This window comes from Dama dama, chromosome 7, assembly GCF_033118175.1.
Source record: "Dama dama isolate Ldn47 chromosome 7, ASM3311817v1, whole genome shotgun sequence".
Classification (NCBI taxonomy): Eukaryota; Metazoa; Chordata; class Mammalia; order Artiodactyla; family Cervidae; genus Dama; species Dama dama.
The window spans coordinates 39199448-39220310 of record NC_083687.1 but is presented as its reverse complement, the minus strand read 5'-3'; the positions used below and the strand labels follow the sequence as shown (position 1 = coordinate 39220310).

At 38.4% G+C, this 20863-nt stretch overlaps 1 protein-coding gene across 5 annotated transcripts in view; it reads left to right on the top strand.

The window, feature by feature from the left end:
* CDKAL1 (CDK5 regulatory subunit associated protein 1 like 1) overlaps window positions 1-20863 on the top strand; it is a 579065-nt gene that overhangs the window by 202992 nt on the left and 355210 nt on the right. The window lies entirely within an intron of this gene.

Genomic DNA, 20863 nt, shown 5'->3' with positions numbered 1-20863 from the left:
CTGTACACAGTTACGCTTATATTTGCAGCAAGGGTTTTTGTCTTTATAAAGATAAAAAATAAAAAAAATTAACATTATTCTAACTTCTCTTTTTTGGTTATAAACATGGATTTTATTTTTCAGCTCTGCCCTTGGATAAAATCTTTTTAAGAAGAGTATTTCATTCTGTAAAATGGTTACTATACCCATCACCTTTGACTACTTTCAGTGGATTTTATAGTAAATATTGTCCAAGATCCTAACCATATTCTGATTCTTAACTATCTGAAATGAAGGTTTTTCAGTGTTACTTTGATGAGCCTTAAACTGCAAATAAATACACGTTGTGACTGGATATCAAGTACTCTGAGTTCCATGTTGATCTGAAGTTCTGCCTGACTCTAACTCCTGGGATAACCAGTCATGCTTGGTTTTATTTCCTTTTGTTTAAATTATGACTGCCTCTGATAAAGTTACTTATTTCCCACTTTGATCTACATTATCACAGGCTGATAATAAAAAACCTCAAGGGGTCCCTCCATTTATGCAGCTGCCTCACATTTCCCACAGATTTAAGCCATCCTGCTCCTTTAAAATTTTGTCTTCCTTCCCTCTTTTAAAAAATTGTTCTTTACCTGCCCTTTGCTTTCTTCATGCTCTTTCCCATTGAGAACAGGTGAACTTATCTCTCCTGCTTCAGCATCTTCCTGCCTCTCTCCCAGCCCGTGCCATCCTTTCCCCCTACACTATGGCAACTGTCTTGTCACTGGTCATCTTTGCTCTTGTCTCATCACCTTCTGGTTCATCCCGCTGCTGCGGCCAAAGAACAGGGAACGTTGAAGACGGTTGATTTTTCCCTAAAAGCCCTGGGGGACTTTTAGCTGACTTTGTGAACTTGTCCAGGACTAACTCCGGCTCTCAGTGTGGAAGATTCAGAGCCCCCCACCCCGCCCCCGCCCCAAGCAAGTCTTACTCCTCCCCCACTCACTCGTGGGCCGTCCTGCTGACAGTTGGTGCCCCTTTCTGAGGGTGGCTGCTGGTTCCTCCCTCACCACCAGGCTGAATACCTTCCTCTACACCTACAGCATTCCCTGTTTGCCTTGATTGTGGCACTTCTCAGAATGTATAATCTATATTTTCTACTATATCATGAGCATCGTCAGTTTAGGAAGTATTTCAGTTATCCCTGTTACTACCTCTGACTTCAGTGTCTAGTACAAAGTGAGTACTCAATTAATGTTGAATTAATGTTGTATTTTTAAATTATTTCTAATTTATTTGGCCATACATTTTTCAAAATTTCCCCTAGGTAGCCATTGTAAATGCATTAAGTTAAATTTCTTCCCTATATTATAATTCAACGTTTTCTTTTCTTGGACTTAGTGTTTCCTAAAATGAGGCTGTGGACTTTTTAAAGCTTGCTGGATATTTCCTTTCACTCTCTCATCCTCTTACATCTCTCTTATTACTGTATAGGATTGCCCCTTAGTAAATTAGCAAACATTCTTCTGCTATTAAGAAGATTCAGTTCATATTGTCATTCATTGAGGTAAGAGTTTCTAAACTTCTCCGACTGCTAATCATTCTTCAGAGTGAATTGGAGCCCTATCACTTGTTCCCAGATGAAAGTATCTCTGTGAGTGTTTGTCAACGATATCACTCTTAACATCTTTACCTTGATTTTTTTTCTTTTTAAACATCTGATAGAACTCATAACTTTTTTTTTCATTTACATTTAAATATTTTAAGAGTTCTGTGGGTAGTTATTTCTTTCAAGTGAAAATGATCATCTCCATCAAAATCTTAAACTTTTCAAAGTTTTATGGCTTTCGAATTAAATATGGATATACAAGTTCCATTTAAATGTATTTATCAGTTAGGGAAAGGATTCCATTCATAACAAATTTCATTCCATGTGTTGGTAAATTATCAAAGTGACTGTTAAACTGTACAGTTTTACAGTTCTAACTTAAAATGTAAAAGGAGTATATTAGTTGCTTTAGCCAAGAAACAAATTGAAACTCTAAGATCATGCTAGATTGTGGATGAGTTGAGACGACTATTTATTTGATCATATTGTGTATGAGTACCTTTATTTCTTAAATAACACTTATCTTTTCCTTCTGTACTCTCCCAATTTCATGTTCAAGTATTCATCCTGCTCATGTTTGCTATATTGCCTGTATAAATTTGGTCCACTCTGTTCCTTGTCCCAATTTACAATGTTCTTTTTTGTTTTTGAGATGAACCTTTTGAGGTTAGCTGCCCCTGTCCAATGTCACTCTTACTTCTAGACTCCTTGTAGACATAAATAGGCACATATTTTCTAATAGGATGATAAAGCTATTTGGATATGACTCAATATAAATGAAAGTAAAATTAATCATTGCTAATGTATATATCAATGCCAAAGAATATTCAAACTACCATACAACTATGCTCATTTCACATGCTAGCAAGGTAATGCTCAAAAATCCTTCAAACTAATAAGCTTTAGCAGTACATGAACTGAGAACTTCCAGATGTACAAGCTGGCTTTAGAAAAGACAGAGGAACCAGAGATCAAATTGCCAACATTCATTGGATCATAGAGAAAACAAGGGATTTCCAGAAAAACATCTGCTTCATTGACTACACTAAAGCCTTTGACTCTGTGGGTCACAACAAACTGTGGAAAATTCTTAAAGAGATGGGAATACCAGACCAACTTACCTGTCTCCTGAGAAATCTGTATGCGGGTCAAGAAGTAATAGTTAGAACCAGACATGGAACAGCAGACTGGTTCCAAATTGGGAAAGGAGTATGACTGAACAATAACAACAACAATGTATGTTAAGTGCTTAATATGTGCCAGACACAATTCTGTGAAACGCATGTTTTCTCCTGTATTTAATCCTCACAACAGCCCATCTACTATTTTTTTAGTAGATGAGAAAACTAGGTTACAGAGAAGTTTGATGACTTCACTTTGTCCTGCAGCTTAGTAGGTGGCCAAGACTGTGACTTATCTACTGTTCCCGTCAGATATTTTTGTGGGTTCATAGGAACCAGGGGTCATATCAAGTGAGGGGACAGGATACTCTTTGCATTATAATAACATTTGAAATGCTATATATACACATATATATATATGCTACACATCAGTGTCTGTAGGCCACCCATGTTTCTTGCCCGTGGTTCTGATAGCAAGCCAGCCAGCAAGGAACAAGTGCTTGGGCGGTAGTGTCGGGAATGAGAGGCTGGGGTGGCAGAACTGTGAAATGGTGAAGAAGATGGGCTTTAGCATTCTTCAGCGGATTTGTTTGTTACCATGGAGTCGGAAGTTCTAGAGTGGTTGGAGATAGAAGTACAAGGCTGAAAAGAAGCCTTAGTTGGAGGGGTGAGAGTTGAGGTCATTGAAGGTGAATCGTCAGTGCCTGTGTACAGAAAATAAAAGAAGAGAGAGGAGTTATTTATGAGGTAGAACTAGTCAGAGGTGAAAGTTTTATGAATGTGTAATGTCTAAATATCTATTACTTCTGATTCCTTAAGGAGAAGCAATACTGGGATTGTTGTTGCTCTTCAATTGCTAAGTCCTGTCCAACTCTTTGCAAACCTATGAACTGCAGCACACCAGGCTCCCCTGCCCTTCACTATCTCCTGGACTGCTCAAACTCATGTTCACTGAGTCGGTGATGCAATCCAACCATCTCATCCTCTGTCGCCCCCTTCTCTTCCTGCCCTCAATCTTTCCCAGCATCAGGGTATTTTCCAATGAATTAGCTCTTCACATCAGGTGAATAAAGTATTGGAGCTTCAGCATCAGTCCTTTCAATGAATATTTAGGGTGGATTTCCTTTAGGATTGACTGGTTTGATCTCTTTGCTGCCCAAGCAACTCTTAAGAGTCTTCTCCATCACCACAGTTCAAAGACATCAGTTCTTCAATGCCCAGCCTTCTTTATGGTCCAGTTCTCACATCTGTACATGACTACTGGAAAAACCATAACTTTGACTAAACAGACCTTTGTCAGCAGAGTAAGGTCTTTGCTTTTTAACATGCTGTCTAGGTTTTTCATAGCTTTCCTTCCAAGGGGCAAAGTGTCTTAATTTCATAGGTGAACCACTTTGAAAGAGTGGGAAAATTAGAAATCTTGTTAGAAATTAGTAGACTTTGCTAAACTCCTCTTTGGAGGAGTTCAGCTGTAAAATGAGAGAGGTGGTCTTTAGAAAGATTTTTCTGAGCTTGTTTATAGAGGCAGAGAGGTAAGGATTAGAAATATATTGACAGGAGAAACTGAACAGGAACAGTTGTGAACATAGGTAGACAGGTAAGTGCTGGGGAGAAAGATGCTTTCATAATTCCTTAGAGCTAGGATTTAAGGACGTAAGTTTAATTGCAGAACTTATCACTTCATTTTTCTTAAAGATTTTCACTGATTTAGAGAAAGATGTTCAGTCCCTCCATGCTGTCAGGCAAGATGGAAGGTGGAGGTTATGTGTCACCTCCCTTTATGCTTTGGTTGATATATTAATGCCGTGGTCTCTCTTTGATGCCACTGACTTCAGATACAGCCAGTGCTTGATCAGAATAACCCTCACCTTCTAGGATTTATCACTTTTCTTCTCTCCCCCTTTTCTGCCTTTGATGGTAGTGTTCAGCTGATATTCTACCCTTGGCATTTTCTATAAACCGGAAGCCATATGCAATCTGAGATTCTAATTAAATATTTGGCCAGAAATAATCTTGTTTCTGAGGATATAGTTAATGAAGTTTGAGGATTCATCCAGAGTGTATTTTTGTTTCTGATTTTTTTTTTTTCCTTCATTAAATTCATGGAGTGAGGTCATGGTTCTGACACACAAGAGAGTGGGAAATCTGTGGGTATTTATGTAAAGCGTATCAACCAAGTGTTCTGGTCAATATAATGGGGAGTCAACATGTGCAGAAAAGGAAGTATGCTGAGGTTGAAAAGCTCAGTGTTTTGTCCAGGGACCCCTTTGTGTGATTGCTTTGTTTATTTTTTTTTTCAGTAGTGAGAATGGAGTGTGGAAATAGAAGGTAGTGCTGGGGACAAAAGTTAAAAATCAGAAGTTGGGCCATAAAGAAAATCTCTGGTTCATTTTTCCTTCTCTGTCATTATTAAAGTCATCATTTTTGACAATCCCTTGGCAATTTTCATTCTTCCGAAGCCAGGAGTTGGATGCTGCTCAGCGGTTCTGATATGAGGTATGTCATTTTTTAGACACTACTATCAGATTATCCCCAATTTGAAGGGATAATCCTCCCCAGGGCTAAACACATCTTAGAAAATACCCTCTGACCCTGTAATACTTTACTGATACTTTCTCTTTTAAAATTTATCTTGTCTTTCTTGTTATTTGCCATCTGCCAGACATAAAATGATGGTATATGGGAACTTTTTAAGGGGAATATAATTTTTTTGAGATTACATACTTGAATTTATTATCATTTTTAAAGTTATCTGTTACTTCTCCTCCCCACCCCATGACATTTTAGCTTTGGGAAAATAAACTAATTCGGATGTTTTAACTTTTTTTCTGTAATGTCCAGAATTTATAAGTCCCTATTCCAGAGCTAGATAGGTAGGTGACTGAAGGAATGAGAGAGCAAAAATGCAAATTTCTCACATATAAGTGATGTTATTTTTAGAGAAACAGAATTACTAATAACATTTGGTTATCTTTCTGGTTCTAATGGTAAAACATGAAGTAGCTATTAACTTGATATAATCACAATGCATTTGAAAATACAATTATTATTGCTTTCCACATTACCAGGTATTGTGTTAGATATTATGACATATACAAAGATAAACATTTCCGGAGTCAACAGGTGGCCACCACTGACTGAAATAATCTAATTAAAACATGCGGCTCTAAATGCAGAGTAAATAGCAGCTCCTGTGTGGGGAGCTTATTCTGTTCCGTATTCTGGGGAATGAATGCTCATAGGTTCTAGCATGACCCTCGTCTAGAGGTGAGGATACACAGTGGTGACTCCTGAGACCTCTGAAGGTAAGAGATGTGAGACACTCAGTTATCCTCTTATTGCCCTTCTATGAGATGGACAGCCACACAGAAAAATGGTCGTCTTTTCCTTGACCTTTGTCATCAAACAAGACTACTGCCCTTATAAGTACATATGTGGAAAATATAAACCTCAAATGCTATTTTTTAATGTTACTTTTAAATTATAGCTTTCAGAAAATAATGTTTTCAGAAAATAATGTTCTGTTAAAAGAAATTTTCGGAGGTATTTAATTGTAAGTGTTCTTATAAAGCTTGAATTAAGGTTCCAAAGAGATCCGTAGAGGGCTGAATATATGCAGATTCACACTGAATCTTTCTAATATTTTGTAAGTTGTTATATCTTAGCATGGTGTCGATAAATAAGATGTTCTTTTCTGCTCAGTTATACTGTACTGTTCTGTTCACGTGTCTTGATTGTATTAACCATGTTCCTATTCTGAATCTGCTCTCCTGAGAAAAGTTCCCTAAGCCTGGTGCCATCCTCAGAGACATCCAGGTCCTGACACCTTTCTCTAGGAGACAGTATCTCAAGATAAAACATGTTCCAAAAAGAATTCAGCAGACTAAATAGTCACTCATTTACTTAAAATTTATGGTCAGTATCATTTTTTTTACATATAGACCACTGATTGACTATAAATTAATGTAAGTCAATTTTGTCATGTATAACTCTAGAGGTTTTTTGATGGACAGTAGTAGCTACCAATGAGGATTAGTTTGCTTTCTACAACCCAGCTGTCAGATTATAATGAAAGCAAGTCCCAGCACAAAATCTGCATTGTGAGTTTAAGTAAACTGCCACCTTCTACCTGTTCTGGGTGATTAAATCAGACCTTGCAGGAAAGGGTCACTTGAGTCAGATGACAGTATGATTAGCCTCAGGCAGCCAGAATCCTCTACCCAGTGTCAAGAGTGAGGGTAAAGGAGGGACCAAGACAGAATAGTGTCCTTAAGGGTCGAACTGTTTCCATTGTTTCCCCATCTCTTTGCCATGAAGTGATGGGACTGGATACCATGATCTTTGTTTTCTGAATGTTGAGCTTTAAGCCAACTTTTTCACTCTCCTCTTTCACTTTCATCAATAGGTTCGTTAGTTTTTTGCTTTCTGCCATAAGGATGGTGTTATCTGTGTATCTGAGGTTATTGATATTTCTCCTCGCAGTCTTGATTCCAGCTTGTGCTTCATCCAGCCCAGCATTTCACATTATGTACTCTGCATATACGTTAAATAAGCAGGGTGACATATACAGCCTTGACATACTGCTTTCCCTATTTGGAGCCAGTTTGTTGTTCCATGTCCAGTTCTAACTGTTGCTTCTTGACCTGCATACAGATTTCTTAGGAGGCAGATCTGGTGGTCTGGTATTCCCATCTCTTGAAGAATTTTCCACAGTCTGTTGTGATCCACAGAGTCAAAGGCTTTGGAGTAGTCAATAAAACAGAAGCAGATGTTTTTCTGGAACTTTCTTACTTTTTTGATGATATGGTGGATGTTGGCAATTTGATGTATGGTTCCTCTGCCTTTTCTAAAAACAGCTTGAACATCTGAAGTTCACAGTTCATGTACTGTTGAAGCCTTGCTTGGAGAATTTGAACATTACTTTGCTAGCTTGTGAGATGACTGCAGTTGTGTGGTAGTTTGAACATACTTTGACATTGCCTTTCTTTGGGATTGGAATGAAAACTGACCTTTTCCAGTCCTGTGGCCATTGCTGAATTTTCCAAATTTGCTGGCGTATTAGTGTATCACTTTCACAGCATCATCTTTTAGGATTTGAAAAAGCTCAACTGGAATTCCATCACCTTCACTAACTTTGTTCATAGTTATGCTTCTTAAGGTGTACTTCACTTCACACTCAAGAATGTCTGGCTCTAGGTGAGTGATCACACCATGTGGTTATCTGGGTCATGAAGATCTGAAGATCTTTTTTGCATAGTTGTTCTGTGTATTCTTCCTACCTCTTCTCAATATCTTCTGCTTCTGTTAGGTCCATACCATTTCTGTCCTTTATTGTGCCCATCTTTGCATGAAATATTCCTTTCGTATCTCTGATTTTCTTGAAGAGATCTCTAGCCTTTCCCATTCTATTGTTTTCCTTTATTTCTTTGCATTGATCACTGAGGAAGGCTTTCTTATCTCTCCTTGCTGTTCTTTGGAACTCTGCATTCAAATGGGTATATCTTTCCTTTTCTCCTTTATCTTTAGCTTCTCTTCTTTTCTCAGCTATTTGTAAGACCTCCTCAGACAACCATTTTGCCTTTTTGCATTTCTTTTTCTTGGGGATCATCTCCTCTTGCACAATATCACAAACCTCCGTCCATTGTTCTTCAGGTACTCTGTCTATCAGATCTGATCCCTTGAATCTATTTGTCACTTCCAGTGTATAATCATAAGGGATTTGATTTAAGTCATACCTGAATGGTCTAATGGTTTTCCCTACTTTCTTCACTTTAAGTCTGAATTTGCCAATAAGGAGTTCATGATCTGAGCCACAGTCAACTCCTGGTGTTGTTTTTGCTGACTTTATAGAGCTTCTCCATCTTTGGCTGCAAAGAATATAATCAATCTGATTTCAGTATTGACCATCTGATGATGTCCATGTGTAGTGTCATCTCTTGTGTTGTTGGAAGAGGGTGTTTACTATGATCAGTGCGTTCTCTTGGCAAAACTGTTACCCTTTGACCTGTTTCATTCTGTACTCCAAGGCTAAATTTGCATGTTATTCCCACTATCTCTTTTGCATTGGCTTGGCTTCCTACTTTTGCATTTCAGTCCCCTGTAATGAAAAGGACATCTTTTTTGGGTATTCGTTCTAGAAGGTCTTATATGTCTTCATAAAACCATTCAAATTCAGCTTCTTCAGCATTACTGGTTTGGGCATAGACTTGGATTAATGTGATATTGAATGGTTTGCCTTGGAAACAAACAGAGATCATTCTGTCATTTTTGAAATTGTACTCAAGTACTGCATTTCGGACTCTTGTTGACTATGAGGGCTACTCCATTTCTTCTAAGGGATTCTTGCCCACAATAGTAGATATAATGGTCATCTGAACTAAACTCGCCCGTTCCAGTCCATTTTAGTTCACCGATTCCTAAGATGTCGATGTTCACTCTTGCCATCTCCTCTTTAACCACTTCCAATTTACCTTGATTCATGGACCTAACATTTTAGGTTCCTATGCAGTATTGTTCTTTACAGCATCGGACTTTACTTCCATCACCAGTGACATCCACAACTTGGCGTTGTTTTTGCTTTGGTTCCGTCTCTTCATTCTTTCTGGAGTTAACTTCTGTGCTCTTCTCCAGCGGCATATTGGGCCCTTACTGGCCTGGAGAGTTCATCTTTTGGTGTCAGATCTTTTTGCCTTTTTGTACTGTTTATAGGGTTCTCAAGGCAAGAATGCTGAAGTGGTTTGCCATTCCCTTCTCCAGTGGACCATGTTTTGTCAGAACTCTCCACCATGACCTGTCCATCTTGGGTGGCCCTACGCGGCATGAATCATAGTTTCATTGAGCTAGACAAGGCTGTGGTCCCTGTGATCAGTTTGATTAGTTTTCTTTGTGGTTTTCATTCTTTCTGCCCTCTGAGGGATAAGGACAGAGGCTTATGGAAGCTTCCTGATGGGAGAGACTGACTGAGGGGGAAACTGCATCTTGCTCTGATGGGCAGGGCCATTCTCAGTAAATCTTTAGTCCAATTTTCTGTTAATGGGCAGGACTGTGTTCTCTCCCCATTGTTTGACCTGAGACCAAACTATGGTGAAGGTGATGAAGATAATGGTGACCTCCTTTAAAAGGTCTTCCTGCAGCTGGTGACAGCAGCCATGAAATTAAAAGACACTTGCTCCTGGAAGAAAAGCTATGACCAAACTAGACAGCATATTAAAAAACAGAGACATTACTCTGCTAATATAGGTCCATCTCATCAAAGCTGTGATTTTTCCAGTAGTCGTGTTATGGATGTGAGGGTTGGACTATAAAGAAAGCTGAGCGTCGAAGAATTGATGCTTTTGAACTGTGGTGTTGGAGAAGACTCTTGAGAGTCCCTTGGACTGCAAGGAGATCCAACCAATCCATCCTAAAGGAAATCAGTCCTGAATATTCATTGAAAGGACTGATCCTGACGCTGAAACTCCAATACTTTGGCCATCTGATGCGAAGAACTGACTCATTTGAAAAGACCCTGATGCTGGGAAAGGTTGAAGGCAGAAGGAGAAGGGGCCAACAGGGATGAGATGGTTGGATGGCATCACTGACTGAATGGACATGAGTTTGAGCAAGCTCCAGGAGTTGATGATGGACAGGAAAGCCTGGCATGCTGCAGTCCAAGGGGTCGCAAAGAATTGGATGTGAGTGAGTGAGTGAACTGAACTGGACTGGACTGGACTGAATGGTCCAAGATAGTGCTGCCTGAAGTGTGATCTGTGGACTAGTGCCAGCTCATTAACAACTGTGGATGGCTTGTCTGTGACAAGTGTAGAAATTGAGAGCAAGCACCTTAGAAACTTTTAAGATGGTTTAATGTTGCTGTGATGTCTTATAATTCCTTTTCATTGTATTTTACAAAAATACTGGTTTACAAGAGGTTGGAAACAAAAATCCTGGTCTGTCACTACAGTTTGAGAAATATCAGTCTCAGCTAGGGTGTTGCAAGATTCTTTACCCTCTTCCAGCAAATGTTCCAGCCAATCAACTCATCTTGAGAGTCACTGATTTCCATAATAAGAATCCATTTCTACTATCTTTTATGCTGATCAGTAAGCACTTGTGTTTAGGAGTCAGCCATTACTTTCAGAAATAAAAATTTATTTCTGTCATTTATTATGCTAATTTGAAAAGCCTCTGCTGTTGACCAAAGATAAAAGACAGCTAAAATGTATCAATTATCTCTGGAAGGTAATCTTTCTAATTAAGTACTAGCAAAAGGAGCCTGTTCTTAGTTGTAGCTTAAAATAACACAGTTTTATGTTACACCCTTGACTTTAGGGTTTTGGAAAGTAACTTATAGAAGTCCTAACAGGGCCACGTGAATCTTGAAACTGAAGGTTATAACTATTCTTTTGGCACATCCCTAAAGTCAGTAGATAACTGTTAATATTCTTGTGCTTCTGCAAGCTTATGGAGGACAGGAAATATCTCTTAGTAATGAGGATGGAATGTGGCTCCAGTGTAGTCCAGAGAAGATAGAATTTATGGTTCATCGAAGGGACCTCTGTGCTTGGGGTTTAGAGTCATCAGTTCAGTTCAGTCGCTCAGTCGTGTGCGACTCTTTGCGACCCCATGTATTGCAGCATGCCAGGCCTCCCTGTCCATCACCAACTCCCGGAGTTAACTCAAACTCATGTCCATCGAGTCGGTGATGCCATCCAGCCATCTCATCTTCTGTCGTCCCCTTCTCCTCCTGCCCCCAATCCCTCCCAGCATCAGGGTCTTTTCCAATGAGTCAGCTCTTCTCATGAGGTGGCCAAAGTATTGGAGTTTCAGCTTCAGCATCAGTCCTTCCAGTGAACACCGAGGACTGATCTCCTTTAGGATGGACTGATTGGATCTCCTTGCAGTTCAAGGGACTCTCAAGAGTCTTCTCCAACACCACAGTTCAAAAGCATCAATTTTTTGGTGCTCAGCTTTCTTCACAGTCCAACTCTCACATCCATACATGACCACTGGAAAAAGCATAGCCTTGACCAGACGGACCTTTGTTGGCAAAGTAATGTCTCTGCTTTTTAATGCTGCCTAGGTTGGTCATAACTTTTCTTCCAAAGAGTAAGTGTCTTTTAATTTCATGGCTGCAGTCACCATCTGCAGTGATTTTGGAGCCCCCAAAAATAAAGTCTGACATTGTTTCCACTGTTTCCCCATCTATTTCCCATGAAGTGATGGGACCAGATGCCATGATCTTAGTTTTCTGAATGCTGAGCTTTAAGCCAACTTTTTCACTCTCCTGCACTTTCATCAAGAGGCTTTTTGGTTCCTCTTCACTTTCTGCCATAAAGGTGGTGTCATCTGCTATCTGAGGTTATTGATATTTCTGCCTGAATCTTGATTACAGCTTGTGTTTCTTCCAGTCCAGCGTTTATCATAATGTACTCTGCATATAAGTTAAACAAGCAGGGTGACAATATACAGCCTTGACGTACTCCTTTTCCTATTTGGAACCAGTCTATTGTTCCATGTCCAGTTCTAACTGTTGCTTCCTGACCTGCATACAGGTTTCTCAAGAGGCAAGTCAGGTGGTCTGGTATTCCCATCACTTTCAGAATTTTCCACAGTTTATTGTGATCCCCACAGTCCAAGGCTTTGGCATAGTCAATAAAGCAGAAATAGATGTTTTTCTGGAACTCTCTTGCTTTTTTGATGATCCAGCGGATGTTGGCAATTTGATCTCTGGTTCCTCTGCCTTTTCTAAAACCAGCTTGAACATCTGGAAGTTCAGGGTTCACGTATTGCTGAAGCCTGGCTTGGAGAATTTTAAGCATTACTTTACTAGCATGTGAGGTGAGTGCAATTGTGCGGTAGTTTGAGCATTCTTTGGTGTTGCCTTTCTTTGGGATTGGAATGAAAACTGACCTTTTCCAGTCCTGTGGCCACTGCTGCGTTTTCCAAATGTGCTGGCATATTGAGTACAGCACCTTCACAGCATCACCTTTCAGGATTTGAAATAGCGCAACTGGAATTCCGTCACCTCCAGCTTTGTTCGTAGTGATGCTTTCTAAGGCCCAGTTGACTTCACATTCCAGGATGTCTGGCTCTAGGTGAGTGATCACACCATCATGAGTATCTTGGTCGTGAAGATCTTTTTTGTGTAGTTCTTCTGTGTATTCTTGCCACCTCTTCTTAATATCTTCTGCTTCTGTTAGGTCCATACCATTCCTATCCTTTATTGAACCCATCTTCTCATGGAATGTTCCATTGGTATCTCTAATTTTCTTGACGAGATCTCTAGTCTTTCCCATTCTGTTGTTTTCCTCTATTTCTTTGCATTGATCACTGAGGAAGGCTTTCATATCTCTTCTTGCTATTCTTTGGAACTCTGCATTCAAATGAGAATATCTTTCCTTTTCTCCTTTGCTTTTCGCTTCTCCTCTTTTCACAGCTATTTGTAAGGCCTCCTCAGACAACCATTTTGCCCTTTCCCATTAGAGTCATAGACACTGTTATTTTCTAGCTCCATGACTCAGATAAGTTGGGTAACTTCTAAGAGCAGATCTCTTTTGTACGTTGGACACACACTACCTGCTGTAGACGTAGCCAGACCCATCCTGGGCATTTCAGTAAGTGTTTTCCACAGCATTGTGGTCTTGCTGTATCCTGTCCTCTACCAGCATTCTCCCAGCCACCCCTGCTATCCTTTCTCTTCACCCTTTGCACTTTTTCGGCTGGAAAGGTGCTGGTACTAGAATTTAAGGTTAGGAGTATATCTTAGAATCATCAGCTCTTCAATTTCCTATTTCACTTGTTGAGTTTTAAGTGAATGTTTGATAAATAAATGGAAAAAAAATTAATCTTAGTCTCACCCATAGCTTGTATAGCAGTCTTACTCAACATATTCACTTCATAAGCATTTTAGTATTTCAGTGACAGCAGGTTATTTAAATGCAGGAAGTTCTCTTGCTGAGCTGGAATATAATTCTAATTACTTCTCTCTGGCTATAGATGATTGTTTTGTAGAGAAAAAAATGTTAATTTGGACCATGAATGAAGTGAAACTTATCTCAAAAAATTAAATGTTTGAAATTGAAGCATTCATGTCAATTTTGAACTTGCTTTTATCCCAGAACTAGTTTCCTGAAACTTACAGCTTTTTTCATATCTTCAGTGAAATCTCCAGATACCTTATCTCCACTTAACTATTGTGCAAATAAAATTTTAAAGTAATCTTATTTTTAATGCATCATAACAACTGTATTTGGGCAAGATCATTTATAAGAACAGTTGATGGCACTATTGGCTCATACCTGTGAAGTAATTATCATTAAGTTGCAGAACTTTGAAATGCAAGGTTTAATAAATGGCTTTATGTGGCCCAGTTAAACATTTTAGGCAGTGTTAGGGTGGATATTTATTCTTAAATTTTGTAACTTGTTTTTTATGTATCATTATTTTACATAAACTTTGAAATGAATATATGACTTTTTTAGTAATTATATATAATGGCTGATTTTTAAAAGCCATTTCAAGTTCTATCATGTTATAGTCTATAGCATCGTTGTAACTAAAAAGTGCATCTTCCTTACTATATTTCTCTGATCAACAAAATTGTTTAGTTTGATGAAGCTAGAAGAACTCTGAATTTGTATAAAAAAGCAAAATTTAAAAGTACTCAAATTTCAGCATCGAGATTAAACCCCAAGGAGATCAAGACATAAAGGAAATCAACCCTGGATATTCATTGTAAAGACTGATGCTGAAGCTGAAGCTCCAATACTTTGGCCACCTGACACGAACAGCTGGCTCACTGGAAAAGACCTTGATGCTGGGAAAGATTGAAGACAGGAGGAGTAGGGGACGACAGAGGATGAGATGGTTGGGTGGCATCACCAACTCAGTGGACATGGGTTTGAGCAAACTCTGAGAGATAGTGAAGAACAGGGAAGCCTGGCGTGCTGCAGTCCATGGGGTCACAAAGAATCAAACATGACTGAGCAACTGAAGAACAACAGATTTCAACGTATCATTAAAACAACCTTAAAGTTAATTGAATAGAATGGTTCACATTTTTTTTCAGTTTTGGATATTGTATAGTGAGGATATACATTAGTTATAGATACTTACAAATGCTTTTATAGCTTAGAAAGTTTATTATTTTATTTCGTGTATAGAAGTCTTTTATATTTGTTCTTTAAGAAAACTGAAGAACCCTGTTTTTGGACATTGATTTATTCAATGAACGTGGCTGAACATTTGTTAAGTGCAGAGAGTTGAAAGGTGCGTTAGTTTGTTGTCTGCCCTTAAGAATTCCACAGGAGAGAAAGTAAAACAAGCACAAACACTTAAATGGTAATGCTGTAAGTGCAGTAGTACAGGAGTGAACAGAGTTGTTTATGAGCATGACGGATTGTTTGGATGAGTTAGAAGGAGCTTCACTGAAAAGTGAATCCTCTCTCTCAACGTGTATCTCATAGATGGGTTCAGAGGCAGTTTAAGCAGGCCCCCTCCCACCGCCATGAACAGTGGTATTGACTTGTGAAAGGCGGTGTGTCACGCAGAGAATGATGAGTGGATCAGTGTGGTGGTATTGGGAATAAGGGAATGGTAGGAGAAAGGCTGGGAAGAGAGAGCTTGAGTTTCCTTGGGTTCAAATTTGGCCTCATCATTTTATCATTTGCTTTGTGATATTGTAGGTTATTCAGCTCCTCTCTAGATCTCAATTTTCACATCTGTCAGTTCAGTTCAGTCGCTCAGTCGTGTCCAACTCTTTGGGACCCCATGGACTGCAGCATGCAGTCCATAGGCTCCCCTATAAAAGGGGGTAGTGACTGTGTTGTGAGAATTTAAAGAGATCGTCTGTTTAAAGTAATTAACACAATACATAGCATGTAGTATCTGTTCATGCAACGATAATTGTTTACTGCTATCGGAGGAATTGATGCTTCCAAACTGTGGTTCTGGAGAAGACTCTTGAAAGCCTCTTGGACTGCAAGGAGATCAAACCAGTTGACCCTCAAAGAAATCAACCCTGAATATTCATTGAAACGACGGATGCTGAAGCTCCAATACTTTGGCTACCTGATGACTTATTGGAAAAGATCCTGATGCTGGGAAAGATTAAAGGCAAGAGGAGAAAGGGGTGACAGAGGATGAGATGGTTGGATGGCATCCCGACTTAATAGACATGAGTTTAAGCAAACTCTGGGAGATAGTGAAGGACAGGGAAGCCTAGCGTGCTGCAGCCCATGGTTGCAGAGTTGGGCGTGACTTAGTGAGTGAACAGCGACAACAATCAACTGTATTGATTGAAGCTAGACCTCAGGCTTCACTAGATTGCAGTTTCCTTAAGACCATGGAGGAGTAAGTGACAGAGTCCTAACTTAAACCACATCATCTAACCAGTTCTTTTCCCAGTAAACCACAAGCTCACTGGCTTCTAGCACAGTTTTCTGTTTTTCCTTGCATTGGAACCATAGCTGTTTAGTTAGCAGAAAGTGAAGCTAGTCTATAAGATAGTCAACTAAACTCAAAAAAGATGCTCTGGGCCCTGTGATTTTATGAGGAGAATGGAAAACATGGGCTGTCAAGTGAAGTTGGACTGGGAGAATTTCTGCTCTTAGGTTGTACAGGGTCAGCTACCTCTTAAGATACATTAAGTTTATCTAGTGGGATAGAATCTGAGATTCCTATTCCGATGTTTAAAGTCTAGGACTGCTCAGTCATGGAGATTTAGAGATAGGTGATCAGTATGCACTCCTCTCTGGTTGTTTGTTCGGCTTTTTGTTTGGTGTGTTTTTCAATCAGTGCTTGAGTTAGGGCGCACTTCGTTGTTGTTTAGTTGCTAAGTTGTGGCCGACTCTTTGCGACCCCATGGACCGTAGCCCACCAGGATCCTCTGTCCATAGGATTTCCCAGGCAAGAATACTGGAGTGGGTTGCTATTTCCTTTTCCAAGGGATCTTCCCCACACAGGGCTTGAACCTGCTTCTCCTGCATCGGCAGGCATATTTGTTATCACTGAGCCACCTGGGAAGTCCAGGCTGCACTTAGAAGGGCACAGTAGGAGTGGATGAATGGATGTTCCCAAAGCACTGCCATTTGTCACTTTTCCTGTTGCTTCAAGAAAACTTGTTTTCCAGTCTTGTCAGGAAGGGGAGAAAAACCCCAATACTTGTATTGCTCAACTTTAATTAAGTATAATTGGTAAAAAAAAAAAATAAAAATAATAAAATTAATTAAGTATAATTGGACACACATGTAGTAAAAGCCTCTCAGTTTTTTAATACAAAAACAATACATATTTTATATTTATTTCTGAAACCACTTTGTTTTTATTCTGCTACATCTCAGTGGGGTAGTATCCCAGTTGTTTTATTTTTGCTAACCCTAACAAAGCAGAATGTTTTGTTTGGCTTTTTAAAAAGGCAATAGTGCGTGTAGTTAAGACTTCCTTTACTTTATCTGATGAAGTCATCTCTGAGGAATGTCTATTTTTCTGTAAATCCACTAAGGAAACGGGATTTAAGACGAGGTCATCTCTTAAAATCCTGGTTTTCTATTTTTAAACAATGTATATAGTTCTGTGATTTGTAATGTGTATTTTTGTGGTTCTTTTTAGGTTGTCCTTAAAATATTAATGGTGAGAGATAATACAGATTTAGGAAAATCTTTGTACCTTGAAGAGTACCTTTTATGTATTGTTCCATTACTGCTCTTGGGGAAAACAAACTGTCTGAAATGAGATTTTTAGTCTGTTCTCCTCCTCCCCCACTTCCTTTTCCCCATCTCTGTTTCTCTTTTCTACCCCTTCTATAAATTTTTGGGAACGAGGTATGTACAGATGGATCAATTTATTTAGGACCGATAACCCTTCTGACTGAACAATGTCCCTAGTCATTATTGATGATCATATACTTTATTCATTGGTTTGTTCACATATTCTTTTGTTTATTCTTCAGTTGTTCAGTTATTCAGCAAACATTTACAGGTGTCTGTATGTATCAAATCCTCTACTAAATGCAGTGAAGAAAACAAGGTTTACCTATTTTATCACTGCCCCTATGAGTCTTTTATTACTAATGTAGTTTAGTTAACTGGTAAGTAACCCTGTTTTAATCTTCATTTAATATAATAATCATCAGATTTTTTTTTTAAATATGTGAGACATAGAGCTATGTGCCTAGAAATGGCCACAAATATAAAGAATGTATAGAACAGAACTTGTCTCATATATGATGGCTGAAAATGGACTTATACAACAGTAGGATATCACTTTTGTAACAAGTCAACTGGGTAGGCCTCCTTGGTAAATCGATTACTGTTGAGAATTACATCATCCATTGTCACATACTGTTTTCACTCTGGAATTCAGGAAACCCATGATCTTTTGAATGTGATCCTCTGCCTACTCTCTGAAACACCTGATTTCCTTTCTAAAGAATGAAACTGTTAAAGACACCTTTTTGCTTTCTCCAACTTCTCTCTCATTCTTATTTCTACTATTATGTTTACTTTTCCATTTTACTACCATAATTGTCAGTAACATGCAAAGAAGCAAGACAATAACAGTAAAAGCAAACAAAATTTTGAAAAATTTTCACGTATTTTTCTTTTGGTGCATCTTACGGCTTGTAGGATCTTAGTTCCCTGACCAGGGATCGAACCCAAGCCCTGGCAATGAAAGCTCCAAGGCCTAACCATTAGGCCACCAGGGAATTCCCCCAATTTTTTTCATATTTAAAAAAATATCTCTGTGTCCAGTGCCTACGAGGAGAGAGTGAGAATGAGGTTCTATTGGTGCCAAAAGCAAATTTTAGTAATATTTAGCGACGTCTGATAGTTGCTACATGATGATTGGCATACTGCAAGTCTTATGTGTAACTGAGTTGACTTATACTTACATATTTTGCTTTTTACACTAATATTTTGAATAATAACTCCTCTTAATTTTATTGTGATTTTGGTGTTAAATTTTCTATTTGCAATATGACTAACATAATTTAATACTCCACTAACTTTAAATTCTGTGATAGTTTTTCAAAGGTGAATGATGAAAATAAGAATAATACAGATATTTCAGGGTTTCTTCTTTGTATAAAGTTTTAATTTGGTTATCTTATTTTTGTATACCCTAATTCAGAATCTAAATGTGGGTAAAACTCATATTTAGAGTACTTTCCTGATATATTTTAAAAATGCTTATTTGAAGCAGCATCACTGTGACTTGCCTTATTTTTTAGTTTCATTATCTTTTTTGCTTGTATCTTAAAAATATATCCTAGACAGCTTTAATTAGTTGATCCTGTCATGTCTATATTTTCTGATTTGTCTTATAGTCTCTTTATTTTCTTTAAATTATTTGTTCCCTTCCCATTCCCATTCTTCCACCTTTTATGTCTTCTGTCTTTTTGTGTGAAGTATCATTACCGTGAAGGTGCTTTGATTACTAGAATAGTTTGGTCTTAAGAAATCACTAATGTACTGTTTTCTTCTCTACATCTGATATGGAATTATTAGTATTTTGTTTGTTTGTCTTTTGTTTTTGTGGTTTTTCTGAAGAGTGGACCCTGGCAGAACTTTTCTCCTGAATTGAGAACATAGTGACAACAGCCAGAAAGTTGGTTTTATGATCTAGGTTCGATTATCTCTTCTTTTTAGAACATAGTACTTTATAAATTTATCTTTGTCCTTTTACTCTGATGGGCTTCCCAGGTGCTCTGATGGGCTTCCCAGGTGGATTACTGGGTAAAGAATCTGCCTGCGATGCAGGGGATGCAGGAGACCTGGGTCGGGAAGATTCGCTGGAAGAGAACATGGCAACCCGCTCCAGTATTCTTACCTAGAGAATCCCGTGGACAGAGGAGACTGGCAGGCTACAGTCCATGGGATCACAAAGAGTCAGACATGACTGAAGTGACTGAGCACACTGTTGGTCTTAAGGCAGTTAGCTCTGACACGTCTAACTTGTACTATTACATATTGAAGAGCATAGATTTTCAAATAGATTCATAAATTCATTAGGGTGAATTTACAGAAATGGAATTGTTATGTCAAGGTTAAGGACCTTTTTATGGATCTTGGAATATAAACTCAAATTGCTTTCCAAAATATTGTCATTTACAATGCTAACAAGAGGCACACGTTTTACTTCAGTGTAAAGTCTTCATTATTATTCCTGTTTTAGAGAAACTGAGGTTGGAGAGATTAAATAATGTGCCCAGAACTACCACCTTAGTATAGATACAGCTAAAATTTGCAGCCTCATTTTATTAAAGAGGCCTGTTAAGCCTAGTGTTGGTAGTATAATTCTGGAGCCAAACTTCTTGGGACTAAATCTTGGCTTCAGTGCTTGACTATGTAATTCTGGGCAGGTTTCATTGTTAGTTTTCTCATCTCTAAAGTAGTAATAATAATGAAAATAGTATGTTTCATAGGATTATTGTGAGGATTAAGTATACCTCTATATATATAGCTTAGAAAAGCATCTGGTAAATATAATTGCTATATAAAAGATTGTTATCATTATCACCATTATTCTTTCTAAAACAACATAGGCATTTGGGTAATCAGATTACTGAACCATTCAAACCATGGTTTGTGTGCGTGAAAGAAAGCCAGCCAGTTAGCCAACCAGCTTAGAACCCACATCTTTGGCTTTTATATAATTATGATGTTTTACTAATGGCCTTCTTATTTTGATATACTAGATGAGAAAGAACTAGTCTAACTTAAAAATGTCTATTGTAAACATATGGATTTGTCCTTTGTAACATTTCCTTGCCAAATGTTTGGATGGGTCATAGAGTAACATGATAGTTTGCATTTTAAACAGCAGTTTCATTTAAGCTATTTAGTAATGGGTTATACTGCCTAAGATCTTTTGCCAATTAATGAGAATGGTCTGAGGCCTCCTTTTAAATAAGGGATGGAAAAAATAAAACCTTTTAATTAGGGATAGACTTTGCAAACTATTTAAAATTTTCTTTATTATTTGTAGCCCTGTGGCCAAATACCAGTTGCCCACACACTTTCTTAATATGAACCTATTCTTGGATAATTAAAAATCCTTTTGGCAGATTTATATATTCAGAGACTGTTAGAGCCAGAAAAGATTTTAGAGATTCAAAATCTTTTTTTCACAGGTGATGAAACTGAGGCCCACAGGACACTCAACAGCCTGAGGTCTGGTGGCTTGCCTGTCA